This window comes from Pipistrellus hanaki (assembly GCF_964339955.1).
Source record: "Pipistrellus hanaki genome assembly, chromosome: 16".
NCBI classification, from domain to species: domain Eukaryota; kingdom Metazoa; phylum Chordata; class Mammalia; order Chiroptera; family Vespertilionidae; genus Pipistrellus; species Pipistrellus hanaki.
The window spans coordinates 8,011,729-8,026,176 of record NC_140518.1 but is presented as its reverse complement, the minus strand read 5'-3'; the positions used below and the strand labels follow the sequence as shown (position 1 = coordinate 8,026,176).

General features: G+C 58.1%; 1 pseudogene across 1 annotated transcript; it reads left to right on the top strand.

Annotated features, from left to right (window-relative positions):
- Positions 1 to 3,315: 3,315 nt before the first annotated feature.
- Positions 3,316 to 12,895, top strand: LOC311610815 (transcription factor CP2-like protein 1; annotated as a pseudogene). The gene is made up of 15 exons (XR_014797097.1): positions 3,316 to 3,442; positions 3,541 to 3,646; positions 4,123 to 4,273; positions 4,406 to 4,479; positions 6,582 to 6,868; positions 7,406 to 7,556; positions 8,055 to 8,165; positions 8,734 to 8,831; positions 9,051 to 9,105; positions 9,382 to 9,475; positions 10,043 to 10,133; positions 10,537 to 10,619; positions 11,112 to 11,257; positions 11,354 to 11,405; positions 11,826 to 12,895. The product of XR_014797097.1 is annotated as a transcription factor CP2-like protein 1 (transcript).
- The last annotated feature ends 1,553 nt before the right edge of the window (positions 12,896 to 14,448 follow it).

Here is a 14,448-nt window from a genome sequence, read left to right as displayed (position 1 = left end):
AGACACACCCTCCTCCCCACAGAGACTCTCCCCCCCAGACACACCCTCCTCCCCACAGGGAGGACTCTCCCCCCAGACACACCCTCCTCCCACAGGAGGACCTCCCCCCAGACACACCCTCCTCCCCACAGGAGACTCTCCCCCCCAGACACACCCTCCTCCCACAGGAGGACTCTCCCCCCCCAGACACACCCTCCTCCCCACAGCGGACCTTCCCCCCCCCCAGACACACCCTCCTCCCACAGGAGGACTCTCCCCCCAGACACACCCTCCTCTCCCCACAGGAGGACTCTCCCCCCAGACACACCCTCCTCCCCACAGGAGGACTCTCCCCCCAGACACACCCTCCTCCCCACAGGAGGACTCCCCCCAGACACACCCTCCTCCCCACAGGCGGACTCCCCCCCAGACACACCCTCCTCCCCACAGGAGGGACTCTCCCCCCAGACACACACCCTCCTCCCCACAGGAGGACTCTCCCCCACACACACACCCTCCTCCCCACAGGAGGACTCTCCCCACAGACACACCCTCCTCCCCACAGGGAGCTCCCCCAGAACACCCTCCTCCCCACAGGAGGACTCCCCCCCAGACACACCCCTCCTCCCCACAGGAGGACTCCCCCCCACACACACACCCTCCTCCCCACAGGAGGACTCTCCCCCCCACACACACCCTCCTCCCCACAGGAGACTCCCCCCCAGACACACCCTCCTCCCCACAGGCGGGCTCTCCCCCCAGACACACCCTCCTCCCCACAAGCGGACTCCCCCCCCCAGACACACCCTCCTCCCCACAGGCGGACTCCCCCCCCCAGACACACCCTCCTCCCCACAGGAGCACTCTCCCCCCAGACACACCCTCCTCCCACAGGAGGACTCCCCCCAGACACACCCTCCTCCCCACAGGAGGACTCTCCCCCCCAGACACACCCTCCTCCCCACAGGAGGACTCCCCCCCCAGACACACCCCCTCCTCCCCACAGGAGGACTCCCCCCCCAGACACACCCTCCTCCCCACAGGAGGACTCTCCCCCCCCCAGACACACCCTCCTCCCCACAGGAGCACTCTCCCCCCCAGACACACCCTCCTCCCCACAGGAGGACTCTCCCCCCCAGACACACCCTCCTCCCCACAGGAGGACTCTCCCCCCCCAGACACACCCTCCTCCCACAGGAGGACTCCCCCCCAGACACACCCTCCTCCCCACAGGAGGACTCCCCCCCCAGACACACCCTCCTCCCCACAGGAGGACTCTCCCCCCCCCCAGACACACCCTCCTCCCCACAGGAGCACTCTCCCCCCAGACACACACCCTCCTCCCCACAGGAGGACTCCCCCCCCAGACACACCCTCCTCCCCACAGGAGGACTCCCCCCAGACACACCCTCCTCCCCACAGGAGGACTCCCCCCCCACACACACACCCTCCTCCCACAGGAGGACTCTCCCCCCCACACACCCCTCCTCCCACAGGAGGACTCCCCCCCAGACACACCCTCCTCCCCACAGGAGGACTCCCCCCCAGACACACCCTCCTCCCCACAGGAGGACTCCCCCCCACACACACCCTCCTCCCCACAGGAGGACTCTCCCCCCCACACACACCCTCCTCCCCACAGAGGACTCCCCCCAGACACACCCTCCTCCCCACAGGAGGACTCCCCCCCCAGACACACCCTCCTCCCCACAGGAGGACTCCCCCCCAGACACACACCCTCCTCCCCACAGGAGGACTCCCCCCCAGACACACACCCTCCTCCCCACAGGCGGACTCCCCCCCCAGACACACCCTCCTCCCCCACAGGAGGACTCCCCCCCACACACACACACCCTCCTCCCCACAGGAGGACTCTCCCCCCCAGACACACCCTCCTCCCCACAGGCGGACTCCCCCCCCAGACACACCCTCCTCCCACAGGAGGACTCCCCCCCAGACACACCCTCCTCCCCACAGGAGGACTCCCCCCCAGACACACACCCTCCTCCCCACAGGCGACTCCCCCCCAGACACACCCTCCTCCCCACAGGAGGACTCCCCCCCAGACACACCCTCCTCCCCACAGGAGGACTCTCCCCACACACACCCCTCCTCCCCACAGGAGGACTCCCCCCCAGACACACACCCTCCTCCCCACAGGCGGACTCCCCCCCCAGACACACCCTCCTCCCCACAGAGGGACTCCCCCCCACACACACACACCCTCCTCCCCACAGGAGGACTCCCCCCCAGACACACCCTCCTCCCCACAGGAGGACTCCCCCCCAGACACACCCTCCTCCCCACAGGAGGACTCCCCCCAGACACACCCTCCTCCCCACAGGAGGACTCCCCCCCAGACACACACCCTCCTCCCACAGGGCGGACTCCCCCCCCAGACACACCCTCCTCCCCACAGGAGGACTCCCCCCCAGACACACCCTCCTCCCCACAGGAGGACTCCCCCCAGACACACCCTCCTCCCCACAGGAGGACTCCCCCCCAGACACACACCCTCCTCCCCACAGGAGGACTCCCCCCCCAGACACACCCTCCTCCCCACAGGAGGACTCTCCCCCACACACACACCCTCCTCCCCACAGGCGGACTCCCCCCCCAGACACACCTCCTCCCCACAGGCGGGCTCTCCCCCCAGACACACCCTCCTCCCCACAGGCGGGCTCTCCCCCTGCACCACCCGCTGAGTTGTTTCCACAGCAAGCAGACTATGTTCTGTGACTCATTCCCCAGCCTGGCGGCCCCACCAGAGGAAAGGGGTCCTGCCGTCCTGCCCCTGGGTGTCGGTGGGGGAAGAGGAGGTGGGAGGCAGCAGGGAGCAGAGACCCTCCGCAGGTGCACTGATGCAGCAGGCCTCATGGGAGGAGGTCAGGAGGAGCCACAGGTCAGGCTCCTCCATGAGGCCATGTGAGGGGCCCTGGCCTGTGAGTCTCTGGGGTTCTCCATGCATGTGGGGCCAGTCTTGAAGCCTAGGGGTGTCCCCTCCTTGTCCCGGGGCCTCCTGGGGAAAGGTGGGGGCGGGGGTGTGCCTCCCTGTGACGTTGTTTTGCTGTAGCACCATCTCCCCTTCCAGTTAATGATTGGCCGGGAGCCCTGGGGACACCAGTCCCCTCCCCCTCCTCCCAGATTCAGCTGCCTGACAGGCCCACAGCTTCCCAGCGCCCTGGAGCCCAACCGATCAGAGGCCCCGGGCCTGACCCGCCCTTCAGCGGGTTTGCTTTATAACTAGAGGCGGAGGCCCAGGTGGAGGCCCAGCGGTCCAGTCCCACCCGGTGCTGCCCTCACCGTCACACACCTGGCCCGCTCCCTTTCCTTTCCGGGATGCTGTTCTGGCACAGCCAGCTGGAGCACCTGTGACCGGGCCCCGGGGAGCCGCACCCCGGGCCGCCGAGCGGCGTGCTCAGGGGAGGACCAGGGAGGGCCCTCGTCGGAGCTGAGGTGGAAGGTAGAGGGGGACGGCTTCCTGCTCTCGGGTCCCTTTGGGGGAGGGGATGTGGTCAAACGCACCCGAGTTTAGTGGGTCCTGGGTGGGACCTGTCACAGCACCCCGAGCACCACCTACCCAGGACACTTTGGGGGAGGGGGGCGTTGACCTGGCATCAGGCGATGCCCTGAGGTTGCAGACCGCCATGGACGCCGGTGTTTGCAGGTGCATGGGAGTGTCTGGGGTTTGCGTCTTTTTTTTATTTTATCTTTTATTATTATTTTTTTATTGATTTTTCACAGAGAGGAAGAGAGAGGGATAGAGAGTTAGAAACATCGATGAGAGAGAATCATCGATCAGCTGCCTCTTGCACACCCCCCACTGGGGATGTGCCTGCAACCAAGGTACATGCCCTTGACCGGAATCGAACCCGGGACCTTTCAGTCCACAGGCCGACGCTCTATCCACTGAGCCAAACCGGTCCCGGCATGGGGTTTGCATCGTAATGGAGGACTCCCACAGGCCAAAGGGGTGGAAGGGGGTGAGGTGGAGGGGGCCCTTTGGCCCTGGCTGCTGCTGGGGTGCCTGCCCCAGGAAACTGGAGGCTCCCAGGAGATGGGACCTGGCGGAGAGAGCCGCGCCTGCCCCGGAGGGGGTGGGTGGGCAGGGTAGAACGCTGGCAGGGCCTCCTGTCCCCGCAGGGAGCCCCTGCCCTTGCCCTGCCTGAAGCAGGAGGAGCTGCCCAGCACCCCCAGCCCGGAGCCGCCTGCCCCTCCTTCCAGTACCTGCTCGGCGCAGCCACCTCGCCAGCCGCGAAGCAGCAGGAGGAGGCCCTGACCTACCTGAACCAGGGTACGGGGGCCGGGGCGGGGAAGGGGTGCGAGGGGGCGGCAGGCTCTGGAGGCTGTGCCAGGGAGGGCCGGGCAGGCAGGCACCACCTCTGCCCCTGGGAGCGGGGCTCACACGTGCCCCCATCTCGCCCAGGCCAGTCCTGCGAGGTGCAGATGCTCTGCAATGCCAAGCTGGGCGACGCCACCCGGTGGCCGCGGCTGCTGAAGGTAGGTGCCTCCCCGCCCAGATCTGGCAAAGGTGGTCCGACGTCCCCTGGGGCGGGAAGCCAGTGCTGGAACCCTCTCAGCCCACCTTTTATTTTTTTAAAAAATATACATTTTATTGATTTTTCAGAGAGGAAGGGAGAGAGATAGAGAGTTAGAAACGTCAATGAGAGAGAAACATCGACCAGCCGCCTCTTGCACACCCCCTACCGGGGATGTGCCCGCAACCAATGTACATGCCCTTGACCGGAATCGAACCTGGGACCTTTCAGTCCGCAGATGGATGCTCTACCACTGAGCCAAACCGGTTTCGGCTCAGTCCACCTTTTAGGTTGGCCTTCACCGCGGTGGGCGGGAATTGTGCAGGCCAGAGGCACAGACGGTGAAGTGTTTTTCCATGAAGCAGAGCCAGCAAATAGCAGAACCGGGATGTACAAACACGTTACACCCCTAACTGGTTCGGCTCAATGGATAGAGCGTCGGCTTTCAGACCACAGGGTTCCAGGTTTGGTTCCGGTCAAGGGCATGTATCTTGGTTGCAGGCTTCTCCCGGCCCAGGCCTTGGTCGGGTCTCGTGCAGGAGGCAACTGATCGATGTGTTTTTCTCACATGGATATTTCTCTCTATTTTTCCTTCTCTCTTACACTCTCATTAAAAATCAATGGAAAAAATATCCTCAGGTTGGAATTGAAAAAGAAAGAAAATGATACATTCACACACGGATTACTTCTCTCAAAAATGTTTTCATTAGCGCTGGCCGGTGGCTCCTTTGATTAGAGCGTTGGCCTAAGCAGCAAAAGGTGGCAGGTTTAGCTCTGGTTAGGGCACATGCCTGGGTTTCGGGTTCCATCCCCGTTCTGGGTGTATACCAGAGGTAATGGATCCACGTTTCTCTCTCTCTCTCTCTCTCTCAAATAAAAAAAAAAAGAAAAAAGAAGAGAACAGCCGAAACGGGTTTGGCTCAGTGGATAGAGCGTCTGTCTGCAGACTGAAAGGACCCAGGTTCGATTCCGGGCAAGGGCATGTACCTTGGTTGCGGGCACATCCCCGGTAGAGGGTATGCAAGAGGCAGCTGGTTGATGTTTCTCTCTCAACGACGTTTCTAGCTCTCTATCCCTCTCTTCTCCTCTCTGTAAAAAATCAATAAAATATATATTTTTTTTAAAAAGAGAGAGAACATGTCCTTGGCTGAAGATTTAAAAAAAAAATTATTCATTAAGCTCCCATTTATTGCCAGAAACCGTTCTCTGAGCTAGACATTCAGCAGTAAAGAGACAGATGGAATTCCTTCCCTCAGGGGGCTTGCATTCTACTGAGTGAGACAAACTTGTAATTACACAAATTGTATGCAATTACAAGTTGATTTACAAATTGCAAAATGATAAGTGCTGCCCAGAAAAGAGACTGCTCACACTCTCCCTGTCCAGAGCCCACCTGCCTCCTCCCCTCCTTCCTCACAGGCCAGCTCCCCTCCCCCTCCTCTCCTCAGCTCCAGGGCCCCTCTTTTCGCCTCTGTAACTTGTCTCCTGAGCCCACACAGCCCAGCTGGCTTGCTTCTTTCTACCTCTGTGACTTTCTTTCTTTCCTTTAAAAAAAAATATATTTTATTGATTTTACACAGAGAGGAAGGGAGAGGGATAGAGTGTTAGAAACATCGATGAGAGAGAAACATCAATCAGCTGCCTCCTGCTCGCCTCCTACTGGGGATGTGCCCGCAACCAAGGTACGTGCCCTTGACTGCAATTGAACCTGGGACCCTTCAGTCCACAGGCGGACACTCTATCCACTGAGCCAAACCGATCAGGGCCTCTGTGACTTTCTAAGTAAACTTTTGCTTATTATAGAAGAGACCGGTAGAGTGATTAAGAGCGGGAAGGGATTAACCTCCTTATTTTACAGATGAGGAAACTGAGGCTCAGGGTCTCTAAATGACCCCCCCAGTTTCACAGAATGGCAGGTGGGCATCTGGACACAGATCTAGTGACTCTGAGTCCCATGTTTCCTGGGAGCGGGAAGCAAGGTGGGGAGGGGAGGAGGGTTGGCCTACGGCAGGCGAGGGAACGGGCTCCCAGCCGCCCACGAGCGCCCCCTCCCGGTGCCCGCAGAGCGTGGTGCGTGTGGTGTTCCATGACCGGCGCCTGCAGCACACGGAGCAGCAGAAGCTGGACGGGTGGCGGTGGAGCCGGCCCGGGGACCGCATCCCTCAGGGTCACCGTCTGCCCGGAAAGCCCTCTCGGGTGGGGAGGGCTGAGCCCGGCCTCCTGCTTGCTCCTCTGTGCCTGCAGATGTGCCGCTGTCTGTGGGGGTGATAGAGCCCCAGGTGCTGCCCTCCCAGCTCAACGCCGCGGAGTTCCACGGGGACCCGGCCAAGAGGACCTCCCTCTTCCTGCAGGTGAGCCGACGCCGGGGAAGGCGGCGGGTGCAGGTGCGGGTGAGGGGACAGGAAAACCAGTCCCTTCCAGGAGACACCCTGGCGGGGAGGATATGGATAAAGGTTTACGGGCTCTCACCGGGGGGCAGGACCAGTTAAACAGGAACGCAATGGGAGAAACCACAAGGCACAGGACTTAGCTTCTTAGAAAGTCAGGGTCTGCAATACCCGGGCCGAATTAAAAGGAGACCCAAGTGGGGAGAACAGTTGTTAGTGTGTTACAGCCTTAATACGTAAAAAGCTATCAGACATCAATAAGAAATAGAAGAGACCAACAGAAAAACAGGCGAAGGATATAAGTAGACCGTTTATATAAGGACGCTAAATGCGAATTGACATTCATGTATAGCACGGGGAAGTGAGGTACAGCGGAGGGAAGAACCTAATGAGTTACACTCGAAGGAGAGACAGGGGACAGGGGACAGGGGACAGGTCTGGGGGGACTCCCCTGGAATGCAGGCGGGGCTGGAGTCACCTGCTTCCTCCTCTCCGCCTCAGGTCCACTGCATCAGCACCGAGTTCACTCCCGGAAAAGGGCGGAGAGAAAGGCGTCCCCTTCCGCCTCCAGATCCACACGTTCAAGCCCAGCGACCAGGAGCTGGCGCCGGAGCACCTGCACTCCGCCGGCTGCCTCATCAAGGTGTTCAAGGTACCGGTCCCGGGCTGCCCTCCCTGGCTGTCACCCGCCTCCCTGGCTGCGGGTCCCGGGCCGCCCTCCCGGGCTGTCACCCGCCTCCCTGGCTGCGGGTCCGGGCCTCCCTCCCTGGGTGTCACCCGCCTCCCGGGCTGTCACCTGCCTCCCTGGCTGCAGGTCCCGGGCCGCCCTCCGGGGCTGTCACCCGCCTCCGGGGCTGTCACCCGCCTCCCGGGCTGTGGGTCCGGGCCTCCCTCCCTGGGTGTCACCCGCCTCCTGGGCTGTCACCCGCCTCCCTGGCTGCGGGTCCGGGCCGCCCTCCGGGGCTGTCACCCGCCTCCCTGGCTGCGGGTTCTGGCCCTGCTCTGCGGCGGACCCCAGCCTGCGGGCCGCTCTGGGGCTCTCTCCGGCTCTGTGCTCGGGGACGGGCTGCAGGTCCTCCTGAGAGCCCCCCATGAAAGAGGAGTGAGCAGGTGAGGAGGGCCCCCAGCTCCCCATGTCTCCCTCCTGTAGCCCAAAGGAGCCGACCGGAAACTGAAAACCGACCGGGAGAAGGTTGAGAAACAGCCCCTGCACGAGAGAGACAAGTATCAGGCTGCCTGTGAGAGCACCGTCTTCGTGGAGGTGGGTGTTGGGGCGGCAGGGTTGGGAAGGGAGGTTGGGAAACTGAGGACTCAAGGGCTGAGACTGCTTCAGGATGATCACAGCCTCCCCTCCCCCGGGCATGTGCCCTGACCCCTGACCAGAATGACCGAACCGGCGACCTCCTGGTGCATGGGTCGACCTCAACCACTGAGCCACACTGGCCGGGGCCTTGTCAACTCTTTTTTTTTTTTTTTTTTTAAATATATTTTATTGATTTTTTTTTACAGAGAGGAAGGGAGAGGGTAGAGAGTTAAACATCGATGAGAGAGAATCATCGACCAGCTGCCTCCTTCACACCCCATCTGCCTATGAAGAGTTGACAAGGGCCGAGACCGGTTTGGCTCAGTGGATGGAGCGTCAGCCTGTGGGACTGAAGGGTCTCAGGTAGAATCAAACCTGAGACCCTTCAGTCCCGCAGGCTGACGCTCCATCCACTGAGCCAAACCGGTCTCGGCCCTTGTCAACTCTTCATAGGCAGATGGGGGGAGACAGGGGACAGCTGCCTCTGCTCTCGAACTGTCCATGCGACCTTGCTGTTTACCCACAGTGTGCCCCGTGGCCAGAGCCCAGCGCAGAGCCCTGCCTGCCGCTCAGCCCTCGGGCTCGGCCCTCCCCCCACTCCTGCAGACTCCCGTCCCCGGAGAGGTGAGTGGGGGTGCACCGCCCATCAGCCCTTTGGGGCGTGAAGAGCTCCTCAGCCAAGGCATGGGGCGGCGGGAGGCGCAGGGATGAGGGGTCCCCGAGGCAGGCTCAGAGGCTCAGCCGGCTTCTGGGGATGACACCTGGGGTGACAGCTGGCCAGCAGCCCACCGGGGGACGGGCTGCTCTGCTCCCAAGAGCCCCTGACTCTCTGCTCCCTCCCAGGCTCTGCTGCTCACCACCGTTCGTCTTGGACACTTGGGGGGGCAGCCCAGCTGAGGTGAGTCTTCCCTTTCCAACCCCCGCCCCCCTTCCCTCTCCCAAAGCCTCAGCAACCTCCTCTCTCGCTCCAGAACAGGGCGGCCCTGCCCCCTGGTGGACAGAAGTGGTATGGCCACAGATCACAAACCTGCCCTGCATGGGCCCGTACTTCCCGCCAGCAGAAGGAGCCTCCCCCTCAGACCTGGGGCCCCCAAGGGCAGAGGCGGTTTCTCCTCCCCTTTGTTCTCAGCCCGTGGGCTCGCGGGGTTATCTGAGAGCCCTCTCTGTGCCTCAGGATCTGAGCCCTGGGGCCTCCATCCTGGAGACGCAGCAGTGGTTACATCGCCACCGGTTCTCCAGCTACTGCCGGACACTGGCCAGTTTCACTGGTGAGAGGCTGGGGTCCCCGTCCCGCTGTAGGGAAATGGGGGTGGGACTCTCAGCAGGGAGCCTGCCTCAACTAACTTTTATTTAGGACGAAGAGTTGCCAGGCACCCTGCTTGCTAGGTTTTTCTCTCTCATATTATATCAGGGGTCGGCAAACTCATTAGTCAACGGAGCCAAATATCAACAGTACGACGATTGAAATTTCTTGGGAGAGCCAAATTTTTTTAAACTTAAACTTCTTCTAACGCCACTTCTTCAAAATAGGCTCTCCCAGGCCGTGGTATTTTGTGGAAGAGCCACACTCAAGGGGCCAAAGAGCCGCATGTGGCTTGTGAGCCGCCGTTTGCCGACCACGGGTCTATATAATTTACACACTCCCCCATGAGAACAGGGCTCAGAGAGGTCAAATACTTTGCTGAAGGATACACAGCCAACAAGTGGCAGAGCCGGGTGTGGCTCTAAGTCCACCTGGACATACTGGGGCTCTTTGTAGACTCATGTTGGACTGTGTCCCTTGTCGTCTTTGATCCCAGGCCTCTTCCCCCACCTGGCTCTGTCTGCCTCTGCAGGCCCTGATCTGCTGAAGCTTACCCGGCAGGACCTTATCCAGATCTGCGGGGCTGCCGACGGGATCCGCCTTTCCAATACCCTTAGGACCAGGTGCTGGGCACTGCCAACCAGGGCCCCCTGCCCACTGAAGCGGCACCTACCAATTCAGCTAGCAGAAGGTCCCACACCCTCATTTTACACGGGAAGGAACTCTGGCCCCCAAAGGAACCAGATCTGTCGGAGGTTACAGCCTGGCAGGGCTGGGCTAAAAAACTCAGCTCCCCTGAGCCTCCTTTCTGTGACCTCCCATCTGCATCACTCAGTTTCTGGGGACAGTTAGATTTTCCTCGTCTCCTCTCCCCCAGAATCTAGCACTCGTTAAATGCTTAAGAAATGTGTGGGGACTTCTCTCCTTGGAGACCTGGGAGGAGGCGGGGTCTCTCCCAGGGACGGGGGCTCAAAGCGGGAGCCGATGGTCCAGGCATGAAGGGCTGAGGCTGTTTTCCTGGCCCAGGCCCATCCGTCACCGGCTGACTTTGTATGTGGCTCAGGAGGCCGCGAGGCAAGAGCGTGAGGTTCCTAAGAACCCTGCACCAGGTGAGCTTCTGGCCTCTCTCCGGAAGAAGCTCAGGTGTGGCCACAGAACCCTCTTCTTGCCTGGGGCAAGGGTGCGGGCCCGCCAGCCCTGGGACCCAGATGCCCTCCGTGCATTCCCCAGCCTTCCAGATCAGTCCCCTCCTTCCAGGACGTTTCCCTGGGTTTATTCCACCATGTTCTCTCCCTAACCCCTTCCGATTTTGTCATTCTATTAGCATGTGGGAATAGAACATTTGTTATTGTACTTGGGTTTCGGTTACGTAGATGTCCCATCTTCCAACTGGGGGCTCTCCTCAACCTGAGGCCGCCCCAAAGATGAGGAATAGGAGGTGAGGACTAAGTGGGTTTATAACCCTTTTTCTTTCTTTACTCCCCCCCCCCCCCCCCCCCCAATAACCCACCATGAGGCTGTTACCATGCCCTCATGCTCCTGGTATCTGGGGCTCCCTCTAGACCCCTCCCCCCACTGACCCCCTGCTGCCCACACCCCAGGCTTTTATCAAGAGATTTCTCTGGATTAACTCAGCGCCACTGAGCTGATGGGAAAACTGGCAGGGCTCTTGAACCTCCCGGCCAATCAGATCCACCGCCTCTTCCACCAGGGCCCGGGGGGCATCCTCATCCTCCTCGGTGACCAGGTAAAGGGCTCCACGAAGGCCTGGTCTCTCCTTCCCTGGCTCATGCCGCTGAGCCGTAAGAGCCCAGTTGTCTTAGTGACCCCGTCTCCCTTGCAGGTGGTTCAGAATCTTAAGGATGAATCCTATTTTGTGGCCGTGGTGAAAAAAGGTAGGAATTTTAGAGGGAGACACTAGCTTTGTGTCGAGAGATTCATATAGCAAAAAGACAGCTATTTATTGCTCAGGAAAAACGTGGCTGAATAAATGCATTCTCAAGAGAGAAAAAAAAAATGCCCGCATTTCTATGGAAAATGCCCGCTCCCATGGAAGGGGAGCCCCTCCCTCCCCCAATCACATCAGAAGGAGGGCAGGTGCCTGCTGACCAGCCGGCTGGCAGGCCGGGCTGTTTGGACGCCTGCCCTGCCCTCCTGTGATGCCCAGTGCGCAGGGAGCTTCCCCCAAAGGTGGAGGGAGGGAGGGGAACACCGGGTGTGGCAGGTGCACTGCAGGCAGCTCATTGCTGGGAGGGCATCCTAGTGGCGACTGGGGGCCGGCCTCACCCCGTTGGTGCCCTGCTTACTGCTTTCAGTGCGGAATCCAGATGGCTACTACCTGGTGCTGACCTAAGCCAGGGACGCCCTGCCGCAGGAGGAAATGCCAGCCTGGCTCTCCAGGAAATCGACACTGCGCTCCCCAGGCTCCAGGTGCAGAGCCGCACCGTTCCGTCTCCTTCACCTGGGGAGGAAGCGAGCAGCCCGCAGGCTCACAATTCTCCTGCTGGCATCACCTGAACCGGGACACAGCTTCCCACCATTAGCCAGACTGGCCCAGCCTCTGCGCCGAGAAACCTGGCACTATGGATGAGTTTTTGCCCCAAGCAGTGTTGCTGATCGAGGAGTGAATTTGTGTTTAAAATTCTACTCATCTCTTCCTCTTTTGCAAATTTAATTTTAAAAGGTATACATACTTAATGCTTGTTCCATTTTCTTGATGATATGGTCCTCTTGAGAACTGTTCTCTGCCTAAACTATAGATTAGGGCAAGGGATAGTCTGAGATAGGAATAAATAAATCTGGCTGGATTTTTTTTTTTTAATTCCAATTAAGGGAGTGATCGGCAAACTCATTAGTCAACAGAGCCAAATATCAACAGTACGACAATTGAAATTTCTTTGGGGAGCCAAAAATTTTTAAAACTTAAACTTCTAACGCCAGTTCTTCAAAATAGACTCGCTCAGGCCGTGGTATTTTGTGGAAGAGCCACACTCAAGTACAGTTTGCCAACCACCGAGTTAGGTCAACAATTTTTACTGAGGCCTCCAAAAGACCATTCACCTGTCAAATTGCCGTGTTTATTCAAACTGCAGTTCTAGAGGCTTGGGAAATACTATAGCTCTTCTTAATATAAAAATAAATAGGGTCGCCAAAACTGGTTTGGCTCAGTGGATAGAGCGTCGGCCTGTGGACTGAAAGGTCCCCGGTTCGATTCCGGTCAAGGGCATGTACCTTGGTTGCGGGCACGTCCCCAGAGGAGGGTGTGCGGGAGGCAGCTGGCTGATGTTTCTCTCCCATCGATGTTTCTAACTCTCTATCCCTCTCTCCATCTCTCTTCCTCTCTGTAAAAAATCAATAAAATATATTAAAAAATAAACAGGGTCTTATTTGTAAAATGTGGTTGAATTTTTTAATCTCTTAATTTTGCATTTCACATTTAGGTCAATCCACCTGAAACATTTTTGTGTGTATATTTTTCCATGCAGAAAACCGATTTTATATTGTGTTTTTAAAATGTGATGTCATTCTGCTTTTTTCATTCCCTTCCCTCAAAACTTTATCACAAAAAAATTCAAAAATACTGAAAAGAGAAAACCTATGCATGGAATGGAAAACGGCCAAGGCATTCCTTGCCTAACCCCTTTTGTCATTTACCGGTCATCTCTGCGGAGCGGTCATCAGGTCGCCCCTGGCAGGCAGGGCCGGAAGGGAAGGCTCTGCGCACTGGCCGGAATGGGGTCCTGGCCGGCGGTCAGAGCCTCGGCTCAGCCTGAAGGGTCACCGGATCAATTCCAGTCAAGGGCATGTACCTTGGTTGCAGGCTGGATCCCCTCCCTCACATTGATGATTCTCTCTGCCTCTCCCCCTCCCTTCCACCCTCTAAAAATCAATGGAAAAAATATACTTGGGTATAAAAAAAAAAAAAAAAGAATGGATAGGGAAGGGGGAAGTTTGTTTATCCTTGAAGACCTAGAAAGTATCTCCCTCACACACAGGGCTGACCCGACACGGACAACTGTGTGTACCGTTACCCCGGGGCCTTACCCCAACGACCAGATCAGGCCTTACCTCATGAAGAGTGATTTCCTGAGGGCGTTTCATGGCAGGATAGACACCCTGTGATGTAAAATTTTTAAAAAAATATATATTTTATTGATTTTTTTACAGAGAGGAAGGGAGAGGGATAGAGTTAGAAACATCAGTGAAAGGGAAACATCCATCAACTGCCTCCTGCACACCCCCCACTGGGGATGTGCCCGCAACCAAGGCACATGCCTTTGCCGAAATCGAACCCGGGATCCTTCAGTCCGCAGACCGACGCGCGTCAGAGCATGCGATGTAAATTTTGTTGGCAGATTTGGCTCCCCTGCTCATCTCCACCAAAAGCATAGGGACCCCATTTCATTAACCTTTGTGTCTCTCAACCTAGGAGCCTCTAGCACAGACCAGACACTGCAATAGTTGCTAAGATGAAGTGAATAAAGCAGATAACATGTGCGTGCTTACAATGTACCTCTTTTAATCTTTACAGCTCTGAAGGGATCAAGGTGAGACAGCGGGTCATTCAGGTCATGTGGGGGGCGATCAGGCAATCTGGGGAGCTTGTGTTTTACCATCTTCCCTCCTTCCTAGGAGGGATAAGGGCAATGGTCTGCGCAGATAAGAAACTCAGGATGAATTGTTAGTATCAAATTAAGACAAACATTTTAGAAATTCTGATTTATGTTATGGCTTCTGTTTTTCTTAGAGAAGTAGAGTTCAGTGTATTAAAGAAAGGCTACTAAAAAGCGACTAACTAAAGGTTATCAGTAAAATTCTATTAAAAATATAAGGGTGCCAAAGAGAAGCCCCATCGGGAGCCTGTGCGGTTCTAGGGTTCAAGAAAGCAGAGAATCACAGCTCCAAGCCAGGCTACTTCCGCAGCAAAATGAAAAAGTC